At 43.5% G+C, this 21652-nt stretch overlaps 1 protein-coding gene across 6 annotated transcripts in view; it reads left to right on the top strand.

The window, feature by feature from the left end:
* NCOA3 (nuclear receptor coactivator 3) overlaps positions 1-21652 on the top strand; it is a 558025-nt gene that overhangs the window by 109028 nt on the left and 427345 nt on the right. For 5 of the 6 annotated variants that reach the window (XM_069243454.1, XM_069243453.1, XM_069243459.1 and 2 more), the window contains exon 2: positions 6312-6403. The gene's annotated coding sequence lies outside the window, so the exon portion shown is untranslated. Of the gene's footprint in view, positions 1-6311; positions 6404-21652 lie in introns of those variants that run through there. The other variant, XM_069243457.1, reaches the window with a different exon arrangement.

Here is a 21652-nt window from a genome sequence, read left to right as displayed (position 1 = left end):
GGACTGTAGATGCACACATTCGAAGTCTTTGGGATGCGAAAGCAGACTTGCACTGGGGCAAAATATACAAAACTTGTTAACTGTAAATTTGTAGGTCCTTCTAATTTAAAAGATTTTAGAAAAATGTGTTGTGCATCACTAAATAGAAACAAGCGTCTGCCCTGATTAAGTTCACTCTGGTACCTGTGTCTTTCCAGACCTCTTTTTCTTCTTAAGACCATGCTCTGCTGACCTGCCTCCTCATCCTTTTGGCTAGGCTTCCCCTGGCTCAACTCTGCTTCCCCACCCTCCACGAGTTCCTAACTCATACGCCCCTCCCTCTAATCTACCACGTCTGTACTCTCACTCTCAGCCACTGTCTGCTTTAGCCCTCTCCGCATCCCTCCCATTGCCACTCCTCCTCCAGGCCTCCGCCACTTCCCTTTCACTGACCTTTCCAGCGCGCCCCTTTTCCTTTGAACTGCCCACGCCTCCACTCCCTCGAAATGAATGCTCAATTTGTTTGCATAAAGACTCCTTTGACCTTTTTTCCCTTTGCGGTTGATGCAATCACGGCATGATACTGAAAGTATTCAGAACACATTTTGCTTACTAAATAAGTTACATATTTTAGTAATGCTTTGCAGCTTTATAATATGGGAAGAACTTTGGCAAAAATCTAATGTACCTTGGCTACCCTGCATTCCTAATGTCCCGTGTTTGGCCGGATATGAATTAGAAGCAATGTGTCATCAGGTGAAACCTCACAAGATTGTTTTATTTAGCGCTGCTGAGAAAGTAACTGATACTCCTCTTTTTAGGTTAGGGTTTGTTGTAATTCATGTTGTGTTCCGTTACTAATTTATTTCCACCTGTTGTCAGTTGGTATATTCCTGCTATCCTGTACCCTTCCCTTTATGTTATGCACTCCTCCCCCCCTCCCCCCCCCCCCCCAGGGCCCTTGCCACTTGGAGCACTCCAGGCTTCCAGTGACAGTTGACAGTTACAGCTGTACGATTCTGAAGTGCAGCTGTGTGGCGAACGGAGGCTGTTTCTTGTAACTAATAAATAAGTTATTTGCATTCTTCTGTAGCTTCGATGTGAGACTTTACATTTACAACAGACGACTTTTGTGCTTGGGCCATGTTTAGAGAACTCATCGTGTTTCGTGTTCTATACTTATTGTATGGGACTTTGAGCCGGTCCTTTAACCATTGGCTTAATACCTTGTCAGACACATCTTGGATGGCCACAGGAACGTTCATCTCATCTGTTTTAGTTTTTTGGGTTATGTTATGTGCCTTCCACCTCCATTGGAGTGCACGATAGACTATTTTACGTCTGTAATCAGGAGGAAAGGGCCTTGCAGCACCAGGAAGAGTGTGCTGACAAAATCATAAAAGACGGATGCTACAGAAGATATACTTTTTTCTGTTTCATTCATTGTTCGGGTGATTTTGTTTGCATATTAATACAATAGGTTTTACATTTGTTTAGCATATACCTGCCAGATCCTCAGGCAATGCAAACATCACACTTATGGCTTTTTCAATAGTAATTTGTAATGTAGATTGTCTCATAGTTGGAAATGTATCTTTCAAAAAAATCATTAAGATTTCTAGGTAGTAAGTCGTATATATAACAAATGTTAGCCAGAATTATAACGCATAGTAATCCAGTCCCACTGTGAATTTAAATCAAATACTGTTTTTTTTGTTTTTTTTTTCTTTTTTTTAATTAATCTGTAATGGAATTCCTCCATATGTGTCAACATTGTGTATCAGATTTGAGTGTTGGGGAGTAAGAGTGGGAGAGCTTACTGTCAGGGTTGGGAAGTTTTGACTGGTTTGGGGGCTAGGTGATTGGTTTAATCAATAAGCCGTTAGTGTTGTGAAACTCTGCTTCTGCACAGTTAGTGGAGATCTGTGAATGAGACTTTGCACACTTCCTGAAAACAAAAGAATAAAATCTCTTAACTTTAACAAGTTAAAAAAAAATCCTAGCATCATTGATTTATGGGATCATAATCCTGTTGATATTAAGATGAGTAGCTGGTAGGTTTATAGCGGTACATCACCGTGATGTCTAAAGTGTAGATGCTTTAAAGCTGCAGCTCAAACCATTTAGGGTAGTAATAGTCCAAACATGTAAGGCATGTCTAACCTAAGCAAGCTTTCAAAGAGTATTCTTACTTTAAATATGCTGTTTCCCACCACTAGCAATATGGAGAGCTCAGGATGATGTCCGGTCGAACATTGGTATTATGTTAGAGTAATTCTTATTCCTTGTCTCAGAATTGATTGTGGGGGCAGGGGAGGGGTAGATATTGAGTTGCCTCGCCACAGCAGTTGGCAAACCTTGACTCTAGAGCTGATCAGACGGGTGGTTTGTTCTGGTCTCTCCATCCTTACTGCATCTCTGCCTACAGCCCCAGACTCTCCTATATCGATTACTAGCAGCATCCAGGCAGGAGGATAACACTTCGAGCGGCATCCCGAAACTGGTCCAGAAGATGACATTTGGACTGTTCCACTTCATCAGCATGCCTAGGGAATGTGTTGGAGGGTCTTCCTGATATGTTACTTTGTGACAGTGGTCTTGCATTTGATATCCAGCATTCCCCAAATGCACATCTCCATGCTGTCATTACGCTGGTTGATAAGCGTTTTCTATTTATGCACCCTGGGGGGGGGGGCATAATGTCAATTTCGGCCTTACAAACTTTGCCAGTTCAGGGTGCTTATACACAGCATGTGGTGTGCTAACTTACCTATTTCATAAATAGTCTTCCTGTATGTCCACAAATGGCAACTTAAACTGTCTTTTAAATCAGACAGTTTATTTAAAAAAAATCCCCATGTTGGTCCAACCAGGCCCAAGTTATCCTTGTGGCTCCGGACTGGGCATGGAGAGTTTGGTATCCTGAGCTACTGAGCATGGCCATCAATCCTCCAATCAGACTGCCCCTTCGGGAGGATGTTCTGTTTCAGCAGCAGGGGAAGGTTCTTCACCTGAACCTGTCCACTCTCTGCCTTCCTCTGTGGAGCTTAAACAGCAGCACTTGACCGCTTTTGACCTTCCTCCCACAGTCTGACACGTTATCTTGGCAGCCAGGCATCACTTCACCAAGACGGTATATGCCTGTCCCTGGAAGAAATTTGTTGCATGTTGTACAGAAAAGTCTCTTGATCCCCTTTCTGCCTCTCTTTCTGAGGTTTTACTTATTATTTCCTTTGCACAGCTTTCTCTGCTTTGGGCACTCTTAAGGGCTTTTTATCTTCCATTTTTGGCTTCTTGTGATTGACTTACCAACCTCTTTGTACAATCACCCCCCCCCCCCCCCCCCCCCCCCCCACCATTGTACTTTTTTTTTTTGTTTTTTTAAAGTTCTTACTCATCTATTTCTTCCTTTCCCGTTCATTATTCCCCAATGGGACTTTAATTTGGTACTAACTTTTTTCATGTGTGTTCCTTTCAAGCCTCTCCACCATTGTCCTCTCAGGCTTCTCTCACTGAAAACAGCCTTCCCTATGGCAATTGCATCTGCCAGTCAATTGTGAGAGCTGTAGACCTAGTCATCCAAGCCGCCCTACTATGTATCCTGACAAATTGGTACTTCACAGAAAGGCCTGTTTTCTGCCCGACTGCACGTGCTAGACCCAAAAAGAGCATTGGCATTCTACAATGACCATACACGTGAAATCCAGGTGGACGACCAACTCTTCGTGGAGTATGTGGGTGTGAAGAAAGGTTGGGCGATGCAGAAGTGAACCATCTCTCATTGGTTCATACTCTCCATGAAGATCTGCTACGCAGTGGCCAAGAAGCAACCTCCTGATGGTTTGCGAGCTCATTCCACCAGAGCTAAAGTTGTGACCACTGCATTAGCATACAGAGTTCTGTTCCTGGATATCTACCAGGCAGAAACGTGGGTATCTCTGCACCCATTTACTAAGCATTACTGCCTGGTCAGTCCGGTCTGTAGGTATGTGCACTTTACTTGTTCGATCCTGCAGGACTTCCTCGTTTTGAATTTGTTTGCAGGCCCACCTCCGGGCATGGTGTTACTTTGGTATCTATTCAAAGGTAAGGGATCTGCTGCTCAAAGTATTTATCAGATTAACAAGTTATTTACCTTTGGTAACGCCGTATCTGGTAGAGACTATAGTTAGCTGCAGATTCCTTACCAACCCACCCTTCCTCCCCGCTCTGTGAACGGATTTCTAGGCACAGTGATTTGTTTTAGGGCCCTAATTTGACACACCAGTGGTCAGTGTTCTTCATTGCTCTGTGCTTCTGGCATGCAAAGTCGTAAAAAGAAACTGATGCAAGAGCGCCTGGGTGGCACCTATATAGGTTCAGCAACATCACTTCTAGTCTGGTCGACGCAATCTACCAGCGCGCAGGGGTTACTGATCACAAATAATCTTCCTGATAGAGTCCGACGCCTGGGGAGAATTCAAAGATGAGGAATCTGCGCCTAGGTGTAATCTCTACTAGATAAGGTGTCCTTAAAGCTAAGTAACTTGTTTGATTTGCAAGTGCACAGATCATACACATGCCTATTTGACGATTCATCTGGTGAGACAGGACACTAGTCTGGATGTAGAACACCTAATTTAAGTGAACTTTTTGGAGAAGGTTTCTTGACCACTATATGTACAATTTTTTTTAAAAAGTGGTTCACTGTATTGGACCTTAATATAGTCACATTCCTCAGTCACCAGCAGCTTCCTGTTTGTGAAATTCCACATCAACAGCAGCTTCTGCTTCCATGCTACTATTGCCAAGAAGACAGACCACTTGACACCAACTCTAACTTCTCCACAAAGCCAAAGCATACCACTTGGAGCATGGCTTTAGATCTGCCATCTAGGCTCTGTCCTGTCAATGGAATTGTGACAAAGCTTTGCTCTGACATCCAGTTCACACCATTACAGAACATCCTCCATGCAACATCAAAACTGAGTAAGTGTAAGAACACAACACCCTCCCTTTCAAAACACTATGTTTATGACCTTGAAGATCTGTAGCGGAATCTGCAAGGCTGTCTCCTCTAACACGACATCAGCCCTACTAGAAAATATAAAGATTTCCATTGAGAAGGCAAGCAACAGCAAGTTTAAAAGTAAGAAAGAAAAATAGGATTGAAAAAACCATCAAACAGGCCATCTCGTGAAGCCCCCAATGGTCTAAAATTCAGCCCCCAACCTGGCCACTTACACTCCTCAGTGAATGGATGCAGCTGAAGACCCTCCTCTTCAAGGAAGTCTCGTAGCAACCACTTTGCTTACCCCAAGTAAGCACAATTTAAAATAAGCTTTCTTTATGTAAGCAGTTGCTCTCCCTCGCATTGAGACTCTGCTCTCTATTGTCCAGGACTCCGTTTCTTAGTAATTAGGTTTGTGCTTTTGTAAATACCAATACGTAGAGAAGGATGGTAGCGCTCCAGCAGACTGACATCCTTCTATAGGACTGAGAATTTTATAAAATGACAAATCACTCAAGTTTCTATGCAGCTTATGTAATTTGGGGATGTTGCAGCGGTGGCTCCTCTGCTATGGCGAAGGAGCGTTGCCCCACCTCCAGCAGCTGCAATTTAAAAAATAAAAACGTTGTTAAACAACGTTTATTATTATTATTATTTTTTTCCAACAGACAGGGTTGACTAGCACTGAGGAGTGATGTGCACTCCCCTAAGTGAGCGTGTGTGTTTGGCCGGCCATCTCAGGATGGCCAAAACACACATGCACACTGAGCTCTTTCCAACCCGGCACTGTTGCTGGGTTGGAGGCAGCAGGCCCGTCTACCAGTCCGCCTGGGAGTGCTAAGCCAGGGCCCTCCGGCCAATCCTAATGCAGCTCTCATGCTGCCAGCATGCCCCCTCTCCCCCACACACACTTCGCTTTAACCACACGATTATATACTCTTAGCAGGCTTTTTGTATTTTTTTGTCCGCAACCTTGTGTACTTTGTTTTTGAGATGTTGCCCCAGTGCCATGCAGTAATAAAGAATGAACTTTGATCAGTGTTGTATATGCTATAATTAATGAATTGTAAGTCCAAACATGTAACAGAAGTGGTCACAGCACCTGTAGTAAGTGGTTATTTAAGGTTGATGTACAATAGCACATAAATATATTGATTTAGAAATTAAAGGCTAATTAAGGCCTTCCACCATTTAATACTCTTGCCTCCTTCCTGTCTTACAATAGTTTTTTTCTTAATTTCAAATTGTGAGTGCTTGGAATAAAGTCCTATAAAAGTTGGGTAGCTGTGCCATCGAAAGGAATGTCAGTCAACTCAACCTTGGCTTTATCTTCTTATTTCAGATGCAGACAGAAGCTCGTGGACACAATCACTTAACACAACGGGCATGAAATATTTCAAGCCATTAAAGGATTTTATTCCCAGTTAAGGAGAGGTAATACTTGAATTCAAATTGGGAATTTTATGCACAAAAGCCAGAACTTTCAAGAATGTACCAACTGTGGAGTTTAACAAGAAAAACATTATTTGGCATGCAAGTTTTATTTTGATAAGTGCCTCGCTGTTGTTTTTGCCATAGTGTGTTGAGCTGAGGGGTGAACTGCATTGCTGCTTGTGCTGTATTCTGAAACTTACCGTGAATATGGGAAAAGGATGAGGGACGCTACAAAAAAGTGCTGGGAAAATCTCAACTGGGAACGTCATTAGAATTAGAATTTGTGGTCTTGTTGAATGCCCTATTGTTATCGTGCAAGTGGACTCTTGTCAGTAAAAAAAACAAACATTTTTATCTCGGCTGCTTCTGTCCTGCCCAAACACCGGCCAGTTTAATGAAAAAAACACCACCAGCAATGCAGATGCTATGTCTCCATTATACAAATACTGATAACAGAAGAGGATTTATAAATGCCTTTATAATTTAGCTTTATTTTCGGGCTAACCATTTCAAGTATGTATGAATGTATGTATATATATGTGTGTGTGTGTATATATATATATATATATATATATATATATATATATATGTGTGTGTTCGATGGCATGTGTAGCTGCAGATACACATGCTGTGCACATCCCGCCATCTAGTGTTCGAAGAAGTCTTTTTCGAGTCACGAGATCGAGGGACTCCTCCCCTTTCGGCTCCATTGCGCATGGGCGCCGACTCCATCTTAGATTGTTTAATTTCCACCATCGGGTTCGGATGTGTTCCTTTTCGCTCCGCACTTCTGGTCGGAAAGTTAGTTAAAATCTCGGAAAATTCGACAGTATTGTTTGCGTTCGGTATCGGGTTAGTTACAACAGATCGACACCGAATTTTGAAGAGCTCCGGTGGCCCTTCGGGGTTTTCAATTCCCCGGCGGGGCCTGGTCGGCCCGACCACGTGCATCTTCAAGGCTAATGGAACGGACCCCATTCTGCTTCTGCCCTGAATGTCACAACAAGTATCCTTATACAGATCAGAATATGGTCTGTAATTTGTATTTGTCTCCAGAACACAAAGAGGATACCTGTGAGGCCTGTCGAGCGTTTCGGTCAAGGAAGACATTAAGAGACCGAAGAGCAAGAAGACTACAAATGGCGTCGGCGCCGACAGGACAAAAACACTTGGAGGAGGAAGAGGAAACCTTCTCCATTGAGTATTCGGACTCGGACGAGGTCGATCCCGACCAGACGCCGAAAACCGTGAGTAAGACGTCAATACACAAAACTCACGGAAAAAGCACTAAAGCCCAGGGGACGCCACCGCCAGCAGGCCATGGCTTAACCCGAAAAATAGATGACCGACCATCAGCACCGAAAAAGAGCACGCATGTGTCGAAGTCATCTGACTCCGGTCGCGATACCGGCACAGAGCAGATTCGACCCCGAGAAACCGGGTCAGAGCAATCTCGGCACCGAGAGGGCGGCACCGAAACGAGTCGGCACCGAGAGATCAGTACGCCGAAGCTCAAGAAAGTGTCGTCTGAACCGAAAAAGACAACCAAAAAAGTTTCCATACCGAAACATCCAGCCTCGGAACCGAAATCAAGTTCCTATACAGAGGAACAGGGCCTGTCCTCACAAATGCAAGGACACAGATTCGGACAAGAACTAGAGACAATAGAGCCAGATTACACTCAAAGATGGCTCCACATTCAAAAAGACACAGGGAAGATCAGTACTCTTCCCCCAGTTCGAATGAAAAGAAAACTTGCCTTCCATGAGAAAGACAAGCAGCCACAGGCAAAGGTGGCAAAACAAGTAACCCCACCACCATCTCCACAACGCTCACCACAACCATCACCGGTAGCCACTCCACCAATGATGCAGTCCCCAACTCATACTGGAATGAGTCAGGATGATCCCGACGCATGGGATCTTTATGATGCGCCGGTATCAGATAACAGTCCCGACTGTTATCCAGCCAGACCGTCACCACCTGAGGACAGTACAGCCTACACACAGGTGGTGTCAAGAGCAGCGGCATTTCATAATGTCACCCTGCATGCAGAACCTATCGAGGATGACTTCTTATTTAACACGCTATCGTCCACACATAGCCAGTACCAAAGTCTCCCTATGCTACCGGGAACGCTGAAACACTCCAAACAAGTGTTTCAGGAGCCTGTGAAGGGCAGGGCCATTACTCCAAGGGTGGAGAAGAAGTACATACCGCCACCAACAGACCCTGTGTACATCACGCAGCACTTAACACCAGACTCAGTGGTGGTAGGGGCAGCTCGCAAGAGCGAACTCACACACTTCAGGAGACGCACCACCTCCAGACAAGGAGAGTCGCAAGTTCGATGCTGCGGGGGAAAATGGTCGCGGCACAAGCAGCCAACCAATGGCGCATTGCCAACTCACAGGCCTTGCTGGCTAGATATGATAGGGCTCATTGGGACGAAATGCAACATTTCATTGAACACCTGCCCAAAGAGTTCCAAAAAAGAGCACAACAAGTGGTGGAGGTAGGCCAGAGTATCTCAAACAATCGGGTACGGTCAGCAATGGATGCAGCGGACACAGCTGCTAGGACTGTAAATACAGCAGTGACCATACGGAGACACGCATGGTTGCGTACATCAGGATTCAAGCCGGAAATACAACAAGCGGTGCTGAATATGCCATTTAACGGAGGTGGACACTGCTATCGAAAAACTCAAAAAAGACACAAATACGGCCAAAGCCATGGGCGCACTCTACTCCACACAGAGCAGAGGCACTTTTCGGAAATCACAGTTTCGAGGGGGGTTTCAGGGACAGAGCACAGAACCCTCAACCTCACAAACAAGGCCCACTTATCAGAGTCCATATCAGCGGGGACGTTTTCGGGGACAATATAGAGGGGGACAGTTCCCAAAGAGTAGAGGGAAGTTCCAGAGTCCCAAAACTCCACAAAATAAACAGTGACTTAAACGTCACAAATCCCCAACACATAACACCAGTGGGGGGGGGAGACTAACCAAGTTCTACAAACACTGGGAGGAAATAACAACAGACACGTGGGTCCTAGCCATTATCCAGCATGGTTATTGCATAGAATTTCTACAATTCCCTCCAAATGTCCCACCGAAAACACACAACATGTCCAAACACATGGATCTATTACAACTGGAGGTCCAAGCGTTGTTACAAAAAGATGCTATAGAGATAGTACCAATTCATCAAAGAGGAACAGGAGTTTACTCCCTGTACTTTCTCATACCCAAAAAAGACAAAACTCTAAGACCTATATTAGATCTCAGAACACTAAACATCTACATCAAATCAGATCACTTTCACATGGTGACACTGCAAGATGTGATCCCACTGCTCAAACAACAAGACTACATGACAACACTAGACCTAAAGGATGCATATTTCCATATACCTATACATCCTTCCCACAGAAAGTACTTAAGGTTTGTATTCCAAGGAGTACATTACCAGTTCAAAGTGTTGCCATTCGGGATAACAACAGTGTCAAGAGTTTTTACAAAATGTCTGGCAGTAGTGGCTGCTCATATCAGAAGGCAGCAAATACATTTGTTCCTGTACCTAGACGATTGGTTAATCAAAACCAATACGCAACAACGGTGTTTACAACACACAAAGTATGTCATAGAAACCCTTCACAAACTAGGTTTCTCACTCAACTACAACAAGTCACACCTACAACCGTGTCAAATACAACAATACTTAGGAGCAACAATCAACACAACAAAAGGGCTTGCCACTCCAAGTCCACAAAGGGTACAGGCATTTCAAAACGTAATACAAGCCATGCACCCAAAACAAAAGATACAGGTAAAATTAGTGATGAAACTACTAGGCATGATGTCCTCATGTATAGCCATTGTCCCAAACGCAAGATTGCACATGCGGCCCTTACAACAGTGCCTAGCATCACAATGGTCACAGGCACAGGGTCAAATTCAAGATCGAGTGTTGATAGACCGCCAAACATACACCTCGCTGCAATGGTGGAACATTATAAATTTAAACAAAGTGTGGCCTTTTCGAGACCCAGTGCCTCAATATGTAGTAACAACAGATGCCTCCATGATAGGGTGGGGAGCACACCTCAACCAACACAGCATCCAAGGACAATGGGACACCCAGCAGAGACAGTTTCACATAAATCACTTAGAACTACTAGCAGTATTTCTAGCGCTGAAAGCATTTCAACCTATAATAACCCACAAACACATTCTTGTCAAAACGGACAACATGACAACAATGTATTATCTGAACAAACAGGGAGGAACACACTTGACACAGTTGTGTCTCCTAGCACAGAAAATATGGCATTGGGTGATTCACAACCACATTCACCTAATAGCTCAGTTCATACCTGGAATTCAAAACCAGTTAGCAGACAATCTCTCTCGGGATCATCAACAGATCCACAAATGGGAAATTCATCCCCAAATACTAAAAACTTACTTCCAAAAGTGGGGAACACCGCAAATAGACTTATTTGCAACAAAAGAAAACGCAAAATCCCAAAACTTCGCATCCAGGTACCCACAAGCTCACTCTCAGGGCAATGCGTTATGGATGAGTTGGTCAGGGATATTTGCATACGCTTTTCCCCCCTCTCCCACTCGTTCCATATTTAGTAAACAAATTGAGTCAAAACAAACTCAAACTCATACTAATAGCACCAACTTGGGCAAGACAACCTTGGTACACAACACTACTAGACCTCTCAGTAGTGCCCCATATCAAGCTACCAAACAGACCAGATCTGTTAACTCGGCACAAACAACAGATCAGACACCCAAATCCAGCATCGCTGAATCTAGCAATCTGGCTCCTGAAGTCTTAGAATTCGGGCACCTAGACCTTACACAGGAATGTATGGAGGTCATAAAACAAGCTAGGAAACCAACCACAAGACATTGCTATGCAAATAAGTGGAAAAGATTTGTTTATTACTGCCATAATAATCAAATTCAACCATTACACGCATCTGCTAAAGACATCGTCAGCTACCTACTGCATTTACAAAAGTCAAAGTTAGCTTTTTCATCCATTAAAATACATCTCACCGCAATTTCAGCTTATCTGCAAATTACGCACTCAACTTCATTATTCAGGGTACCAGTCATAAAAGCATTTATGGAGGGTCTGAAAAGAATTATCCCACCACGAACACCACCAGTTCCTTCGTGGAATCTCAACATTGTCTTGACACAACTTATGGGTCCACCTTTTGAACCCATGCACTCATGTAACATACAGTACTTAACATGGAAAGTAGCTTTTCTAATAGCTATCACATCTCTCAGAAGAGTAAGTGAAATACAAGCATTTACTATACAAGAACCCTTTATTCAGATACATAAACATAAAGTAATTCTACGAACAAATCCTAAATTCTTACCTAAAGTCATATCACCGTTCCACTTAAATCAAACAGTGGAACTCCCAGTATTCTTTCCAGAACCAGATTCGGTAGCAGAGAGAGCATTACATACATTAGACATTAAAAGGGCACTAATGTACTACATAGATAGAACAAAACAAATTCGCAAAACAAAACAATTGTTCGTTGCATTCCAAAAACCTCATACAGGGAATCCAATATTCAAACAAGGCATTGCCAGATGGATAGTTAAATGTATTCAAACCTGCTATATAAAAGCAAAAAGAGAACTGCCTATTACACCAAAGGCACACTCAACTAGAAAGAAAGGTGCTACCATGGCCTTTCTCGGAAACATACCAATGACTGAAATATGTAAGGCAGCCACATGGTCTACGCCTCATACATTTACCAAACATTACTGCGTGGATGTGTTAACAACACAGCAAGCCACAGTAGGACAATCAGTATTACGGACTTTATTTCAAACAACTTCAACTCCTACAGAGGCTGATCCACCGCTTTGGGGGAGATAACTGCTTACTAGTCTATGCACAACATGCAGCTACACATACCATCGAACTGAAAATGTCACTTACCCAGTGTACATCTGTTCGTGGCATGAGACGCTGCAGATTCACATGCGCCCTCCCACATCCCCGGGAGCCTGTAGCCGCTTTAAGTTGAGAAAATATTAGAATTGTACATTTCTAACTTTGTAAATATATTATTTTTAAACACATTATGTACATACGTATTTACTCCAGTGCATGGGCACTATTACTATATACACAACTCCTACCTCACCCTCTGTGGGGGAAACAATCTAAGATGGAGTCGACGCCCATGCGCAATGGAGCCAAAAGGGGAGGAGTCCCTCGATTTCATGACTAGAAAAATACTTCTTTGAAGAAAAACAACATGTAACACTCCGAGCCCAACACTAGATGGCAGGATGTGCACAGCATGTGAATCTGCAGCGTCTCATGCCACGAACAGATGTACACTGGGTAAGTGACATTTTCCATATAACACGTTCGATGGCATGTGTAGCTGCAGATACACATGCTGTGCATATACTTCTGCCATCTCGTGTTGGGCTCGGAGTGTTACAAATAGTGTTCGAGTCACAGGATCAAGTGACTCCTCTTCGGCTCCATTGCGCATGGGCATCGACTCCATGTTAGATTGTTTTCTTTCCGCCGTTGGGTTCGGACATGTTTCCTTTCGCTCTGATAGTTCGATTCGGAAAACTTTGAAAACGCTTCATTTCTCGTAGGTATTGTTTCGATAGCGTTACATCTTCTATCGACACATCTGTACTGTCGGAACAAACATCTCTACTTGCCTTTCAGGGTGCACGCGCCCAACTCTGGCCTGGTTGGGCCGACCGCGTGGAAGCCTCATGGATCGGACTCCATTCAGATTCTGTCCTCAGTGCCACGCTAAATTCCCTTATACAGACCAACACCTCGTCTGTAATTTTTGCCTTTCCCCAGATCATCAGGAAGAAAATTGCAAGGCCTGCCGATCCTTCCACTCAAAGACACTTGCAGACAGAAGAGCACAATGGCTCGAGATGGCATCAAAAAAACTCTGAACATCTCGACGTCGAAGTGGAAGAGATCATGCAGACCGCAGTCTCTGTTCGAGGATCCGACTCCGACCAGGATTCCGAGGAGGGCAGACCGGTCACGGCAGGGCAGCACGTGAGTACGCCTGCCCCTGTACCATCTAAACCGAAATATAAGGCCTTGGGGACGCCACTGCCGGAAGGCCATGGCTCAACCCGAAAGAAGACACCTGGTGACCAAACCCCCAGTTCGGCACCGAAAAAGGCCACTCCTCCAAAGCCATCTGAGTCGACCAAAAGCTCCGACTCGAGCAAACACTGCATTTCTGCGTCGAAATTTAGAAAAACCCTTTCGATAACGAAAAAGCCAGCTTCGGAGCAGAAAAGAGCAGGTTACACGGAGGAGCATGGACTTTCTAAGACACTCAAAGAAAGCCATAAAACTACTGAGGAGGACTCCCAAATACAGCCAATACTGGAAGTAATGAATGAAAGGCAAGGCAGGATTCATATCCATAAAGAAACTGGCAGAATTTTAACAGCACCTCCTCTAAAACATAAGAGGAAATTAGCCTTTCCGGAGGAATTGGACACTACACAGCCTCTAGCTATAAAGTGCCAAAGACAAAGGAGATACCTACACCTCCTCAATTTTCTCCTCCCCGTTCTCCTCACTCTCCACACATGCATATCTCTCCTACTACCAGTCCTACACCAATGCAGTCACCATCACATTCATTTGACTCGCAGCAAGACAATGTGGACCCATGGGATCTTTGTGATCCAGACCCCATTCCAGACAATGACCCTGATGGCTATCCCTCGAAGCCTTCACCACCTGAGGATAGTACAGGATACAATCAAGTGTTAGCTAGGGCTGCAGCATACCATAGTGTCACCATTCACACTGAACCGTTGGAGGACGATTTTTTGTTTAATACACGCTCCTCCACGCATACAACATACCAGTCGCTCCCTATGCTCCTGGGCATGCTAAAACATGCTGATCAAATATTTAGCGAGCCTCTCAAAGCAAGAATAATAACTCCTAGAGTAGAAAAAAAATACAAGCCACCTCCCTCTGATACTGTCTATTATATAACTCAGCAACTCCCCCAGACTCATTAGTGGTAAGTGCTGCCAGGAAGAGGGCAAACTCAGTCGTCAGGTGATGCACCCCCCACCAGACAAAGAGTAGAAAATTTGATGCTGCAGGGAAGTGAGTGACATCCCAGGCAGCCAACCAACGGAGAATAGCAAACTCCCAGGCGTTGTTGGATAGATATGACAGGGCTCATTGTGACGAGATGAAAGATATAATTCAGCATCTCCCCAAGGAACATCAAAAGAGGGCACAGCAGATAGTGGAGGAAGGGCAAGCCATCACCAACAATCATATTAGGTCTGCCCTAGACTCAGCAGACACAGTGGCCAGGAACATCAACACTGCTGTAACAATCAGGAGGCATGCATGGCTCGGGTCCTCTGGGTTCAAACCCGAAATCCAACAAGCGGTGTTGAGTATGCCGTTAAACAAAAAACAGCTTTTCGGCCCAGAGGTGGACACTGCAATTGAAAAAATGCATAAGGATTCAGACACCGCAAAAGCGATGGGTGCACTATACACCACGCAATACAGGGGATCCTTTTGGAAACCCCAGTTTAGAGGTGGATTTAGGGCTCAAACAGCAGAGGCATCCACATCGCAGCCAAAATAGGCATACAAACCTCAATACCAACAAGGTGGTTTTAAGAGCACATATAGAGGCCAGTACCCCAGAGGTAGAGGGAAATATCAAACACCTAAACAAGCCTCACAACACAGTAAACAGTGACTTGTTTCATTCCCTTCCACTCCACACCTCCCCTGTGGAAGGGAGACTGCAAAAGTTCCACACCAATTGGCAAAACATTACCACAGACAATTGGGTATTATCACTTATCCGAAATGGCTATTGCCTAGAATTGATACAAACTCCACCGAACGTTCCACCAAAACCACAGAAACTATCCACAGACCACATCACTCTGTTACAGGAAGAAGTCAAATCTCTATTACTCAAACAAGCAATAGAACCCGAGCCACAAAATCAAGTTGGGACGGGAGTTTACTCATCATTTCCTCATTCCCAAGAAGGATGGCACCCTAAGGCCAATATTAGATCTCGGGACCCTGAATCTTTACTTCCTGTCAGAACACTTTCACATGGTAACTCTACAGGATGTTATCCCACTACTTAAAAAACACGATTTCACGCAACATTAGACCTCAAGGATGCGTATTTTTATATGCCCATCCATTCGGCGCACAGAAAATATCTCAGGTTTGTCATTCAAGGAAAGCACTATTGTTCAAAGTGTTACCCTTTGGAATAACTGCTCTAAGGGTATTCACAAAGTGCCTAGCGGTAGTCGCAGCCTACCTAAGAAAACATATACATGTCTTTCCATATCTAGATGATTGGCTGATAAAATAAAACAGTATACACAGTGTCAAAACCATGCACATTACGTAATACAAACCATGCACACGCTAGGGTTCTCAATAAATTACCAAAAGTCGCAACTAAAACCTGCGCAAATACAACAGTATTTAGGGGCAGTTCTAAATACTCAAAAAGCGCTAGCAAGTCCAAATACGCAGAGAATACAAGCATTCCAAAATACAATTGCACAGATAGACAGGTCAACAGTACACTGTCAAACTTGTCATGAAAATGTTAGGAATGATGGCATCATGTACTGCAATTGTTCCACATGCAAGACTAAACATGCGGCCCTTACAACGGTACCTTGCACAACAATGGTCACAAGCACAGGGTCAACTTCAAGATCTAGTGTTGATAGACTGCCAAACTTACATGTCCCTTCAGTGTTGGAATTCCACAAATCTAACCAAAGGGTGGCCAATTGAAGACCCTGTGCCTCAGACCATAATTACAACAGATGCATCAATGATTGGCTGGGGAGCTCACCTCAACAATCACAACATCCAAGGACAATGGGATGCCCAACACAAACAGCTACACATAAATCACTTAGAGCTGTTAGCTGTCTTCCTAGCACTCAAAGCTTTTCAGCCTTTTCTCACTCACAAGAATGTCCTGATCAAAACAAACACATGACAACCATGTATTACCTAAACAAGCAGGGAGGGACACATTTGTACCAACTCTTTCCTCCTAGCTCAAAAAATTTGGAAATGGGTAATACACAACCAAATTCACCTGGTAGCACAATACATTCCAGGTATACACAACCAATTGGCAGATGTTCTCAGCAGAAATCATCAACAAACACACAAGTGGGAGATTCACCCTCAAGTACTTAAAAAAAAAAAAAAATACTTTCAGCAATGGGGAACACCAAACATAGATCTGTTCGCCACCAGCGAAAACGCAAATTGCCATAACTTCGCATCCAGACACCCACATCCCCTATCCAAGGGCAATGCTCTATGGATCAATTGGTCAGGGATATTTGCTTACGCTTTTCCCCCCTCTCCCACTCATTCCATTTCTAGTCAACAAATTGCGTCAAAACGCACTCAATATGATACTCATAGCACCAACGTGGGCTCATCAACTGTGGTACACAACATTTAGACCGGTCAGTAGTACCACACTCCAAACTCCCGACCAGACCTGTTGACACAAAACAAAGGGCAGATCAGGTACCCAAATCCCAACACACTCAATCTGGCGATTTGTCTCCTGAGGTCATAGAATATGGGTATTTACAACTACCATCAGAATGTATGGAAGTGATTAAGCAAGCAAGAAAACCCACTACTAGACAGTGCTATGCTAACAAATGGTAAAGATTTGTATATTACTGTCAAGCTAAACAAATTGCCCCTCTTACAGCATCAATACAAGATATTGTATGCTATTTACCTCATTTACAAAAATCTAATTTAGTATTCTCTTCCATAAAAATACATCTTACTGCAATTTCCGCATATTTGCAAAATGTACAGCACAGCTCTTTATTTAGAGTACCTGTTATCAAAGCCTTCATGGATCATTCCACCCAGAACACCTCCAGTTCATTCGTGGAATTTAAACATGGTGCTTACGCAACTTTTGGGCCCACCATTTGAACCTACGCACTCATGTCAATTGCAGTTCTTAACATGGAAGGTTGCCTTCCTAGTCGCAATTACATAATTGCGAAGAGTTAGCGAAATTCAAGCTTTCACTATTGAAGAACTGTTCATACAAGTACAGAAGCATAAAGTCGTACTAGGAACTAACCCTAAATTTCTTCCTAAAGTAGTATCACCTTTTCATATCAAACAGTGGAACTACCAGTCTTCTTCCCACAGCCAGATTCTGTGACAGAAAAAGCTCTACATACATTAGACAATAAAAGAGCACTCATTTACAATATAGATAGAACAAAACCATTCAGAAAAACTAACCAGCTGTTTGTAGCTTTCCAAAAACCCCATACTGGTAACCCCCTTCCAAAACAAGGTTTAGCAAGATGGATAGTAAGATGCATCCAAACATGCTACGTTAAAGCCAAAAGACAACTCTTAGTTACTCCTAAAGCACATTCCACGAGGAAGAAAGGAGCTACAATGGCCTTTTTAGGAAACCTACCAATGGCTGAAATATGTAAAGCAGCTACTTGGTCAACACCACATACATTTACTAAACACTTGTGTAGATGTTTTAGCAACACAGCAAGCCACAGTAGGTCAAGCTGTACTTAGAGCATTATTTCAAACAACTTCAACTCCTACAGGCTAACCACCGCTTTTATGGGAGGACTAACTGCTTTGTAGTCTATGCTTAGCATGTATATCTGCAGCTACACATGCCATCAAACGGAAAATGTCACTTACCCAGTGTACATCTGTTTGTGCCATGTTAGCCTGCAGATTCACATGCACCCTCCCACCTCCCCAGCAACCTGTAGTCGTTTAAGTTAACAACATTTGTACATATGAAGAGATATATATATATTTTACATTCCATTAGCATGGACATCTCTTTTCTTTATACTCTATCACTCCTACCTTACCCTCTGTGGGAAAACAATCTAACATGGAGTCGATGCCCATGCACAATGGAGCCGAAGAGGAGTCACTCGAACCCGTGACTCAAACACTTCTTCGAAGAAAAACAACTTGTAACACTCCGAGCCCAACACTAGATGGCAGAAGTATATGCACATCATGTGAATCTGCAGCGGAACATGCCACTAACAGATGTACACTGGGTAAGTGACATTTTCCATATATATATAATATGTATGTATATCAGGGGTGCAACTAGACTCGAACTTTGAAGTGGGCTAAGACCTCGAACAGTGGGGACTGGGCCATCTTCAGAACTTAATTGAAAAATACTTTGAGACCCTTTTTTCATTGTTCTGGGCCAATGTGTAATAGTGTCTGGGGGGGGTTGTTGGGGGGGGGGGAGAGTAATTTACCTGGCCAACATGTGGTGAGCACAAGGTTTGTGTTGGGAAGTGTTGAAAGGACATGGTTAGGTAGGGGAAGAGATGAGGACCAACAGATTAGGGGAAATTACGTTTTGAGGGCAGTGTGAGAAAGGGTGGTTTGGCAGAGGATAGGAGGGAAGGCCAAAAGCAGGAGGGGGGAAGTGATGAGGGGGGGGTTGATAAGGGAGAGGAAGAGCTGAGGGAAGAATAGAATAATGTGATTGTGTGATCGAAAAGTGGTCCACTCCCTGCTCACCCTACACCCACATAGCCCTTCCTCTCACCTCATCTGTCTTCAATTATCCAACCTCCTATGAGTATAGGTGTAGACTCTCATTTGTGTGTTTTCTGTGGAGGTACAAAGTTATCCATTACTAGTCTTAATGAGAATGAGTCTGATACGAGTGTTGATGAAAGACCATGCTATTGAGGTGCCAAATATTAGGCTTTGGTGCCTTGTGTGTGATCCATTTAGAGAGCGTGTCCAATGTGTCCATTTGTTGAGGCAAGGTATGAATGTAACAATGTGGATATCTTTCTGACGTGAGAATGCTTAGCCAACTGTGTGACTCTGGTGTTGTGTGCGATATGTACTTTCAAAAAAGAATCACAGACCTTAGAGTTTACAAGTGAGGTCATGTTTACTGTCTGAGAAAATTACCGAAACTAAAGTACAAAACTGTCCCTTTTTAGAAAATTTGGCCAGTAGCACTAATCTAATAATCATAGTGTAACATCTTAAATAACACACACATAAGCGATTAGAGGATCCAAGCAAACTGTTTCATAGTTGGTACAAAATTCTTGATATTAGAGTACTTATGGCATACCTTGCTAGTATAAAACTGAAAAAGCTTTAAGATAATTACTTTTTGCTTGTAAGTACTGACCCAATATTGATCCAGATGTGTAGTTTGAAGTGCATCTTGACAAAAAGACTGTTCCTTTCTCATCAGCTGGGCAGACTGCATCTCACGGTTATTCTCTCTTTTGTTATCCTTCTGTTTCTCCCTTCTCTAGCTCTCTCTCCTCTTAATTCTTACTCTCTTCAACTGGTCCTCTCTCTGTTCCGAGTCTCTTCTCTTCTGCTTTGTGCCTCCTTTCTCTCACTATTGCTTTCCTTTTCTATCCAGTCTGTCTTGCTAAAACTGTCTCTGTATCACTGTTTTCCTTCATTTCCTTCATTTCGTCCCTCCCTTTTTTTTACCTACTGATTCTCCCTTACAACTCCTTCTCTTACTCATTCATTTTCTCTCCAGTCATTGTCCCTCTTCCTCTGGACTGCCGTTCTCATCATTCTTCTCTTTCTACCCAACATTCATACCTGTAGCTCTGTATTTTTTTCTTTTCTCTGCCCCTCCCATCTCAGACTTTTTCTCTCTCCTTTTCTCCCTCTTACATTTTCTGCATGTCCTCCATATTTCCATCTTATTGTTCCTGTATTCCTGCTTTCTTGCACCTACAATTTTGTTTCTTGCCTCTCTGTTTTTATCCTCATCTCTCTCCAACATATTCTGTTATCTCTCCTGGGCTGCTATTTTCTCTATGCCTTCCTTCTCTTATTTCTTACTCTCCTTCAGGGGTGTGGAATTTATTAAAATATCTACTTGTCCACGGGACAGGTTGCTTCTCAAATCTACTTGTCCTGTAAAAAGATCTACTTGTCCCTTTGGTGCCATGTAGTGTGGCGCCAAATTATGGCAGCAATCTCATTATGTAAGAGCTCTGATAATAGCCTCTCTGATTATGCCAGGGCTACTACCATAGTAGGGCTTGAATACTTGCAGTTTCAATCCCTACTGTAGCAATTTCCTTATTTTTCCACCTTTCTGCAGATCTGCATACTGGGGCTGGAGGAAGCAGTAAGCAATAGTTCCAGGGCTGGAATGCCTTTGAGTCTGCAAACCTACTAACCTGCATGTTTTAAAGATATTCACCAGCTTCTCTCTAATATTTTCCCATAATAAGAAAGGTTGGACATTTACTCCTGACAATGGCAGAATTAGAACTTCTTCCAGGGTTGGGAAGAAAGTGGCTGGAGGGAAAATGAACTTGCAAATGCTCAATAGATTTTCACATGAGCAAATCTACACATGCGTATTTACCCATGCTAAAATACAGTTCACAAATATTTTATAGGGGTACGACATATACCATGGGTGCACTTTTGTGACTTTCTTTAAGAATTTGGGGCCACATGTAGGTATGTTCAGATTTGCGACCCGCAAATTGCGAGTCGCAAATCCGAATGTAGGATGGTGTCCCTGACACAATCTGTGATTCGCAAGGGCTTCGCAAATGCACACCTCATGAATAATCATGAGGTGGGTCGCAATTTGCGACCCCCTTGCGAATGGCGGCCTCACAGGGATGGTGGCCTGCTGGAGACAGCAGACCACCATGTCTGTGACTGCTTTTCAATAAAGCAGTTTTTTTTTTTTGTAATGCAGCCCGTTTTCCTTAAAGGAAAACGAGATGCATTACAAAAACGAAAAATTAAACGTTTCGTTTCATTTTTTCAGAGCAGGCAGTGCGGACCACTGCCTGCTCTGAAAAAATGTTTACAGTGACATTCACAATGGGGAAGAGGTCCCAGGGGGACCCCTTCCCTTTTGTGAAAGTGTTAGCACCCATTTGAAATGGGTGCAAACTGCGATTGGTTTGTGCCCGCGTTCGCAAAACAATCCTACATTGCACTGCGAGTCGCAATTAGGAAGAGAACACCCCTTCCTAATTGCGAGACGCAAACCTGTTTTGCGATTCAGTAACCAGGTTACCGAATCGCAAAACTGGGTTTGTGCACCGCAATGTGCTTTTTGCACGTC

The sequence above is a fragment of the Pleurodeles waltl genome, chromosome 7 (assembly GCF_031143425.1).
Source record: "Pleurodeles waltl isolate 20211129_DDA chromosome 7, aPleWal1.hap1.20221129, whole genome shotgun sequence".
Lineage (NCBI taxonomy): Eukaryota > Metazoa > Chordata > Amphibia > Caudata > Salamandridae > Pleurodeles > Pleurodeles waltl.
This window is presented reverse-complemented; position numbering and strand designations above follow the sequence as displayed.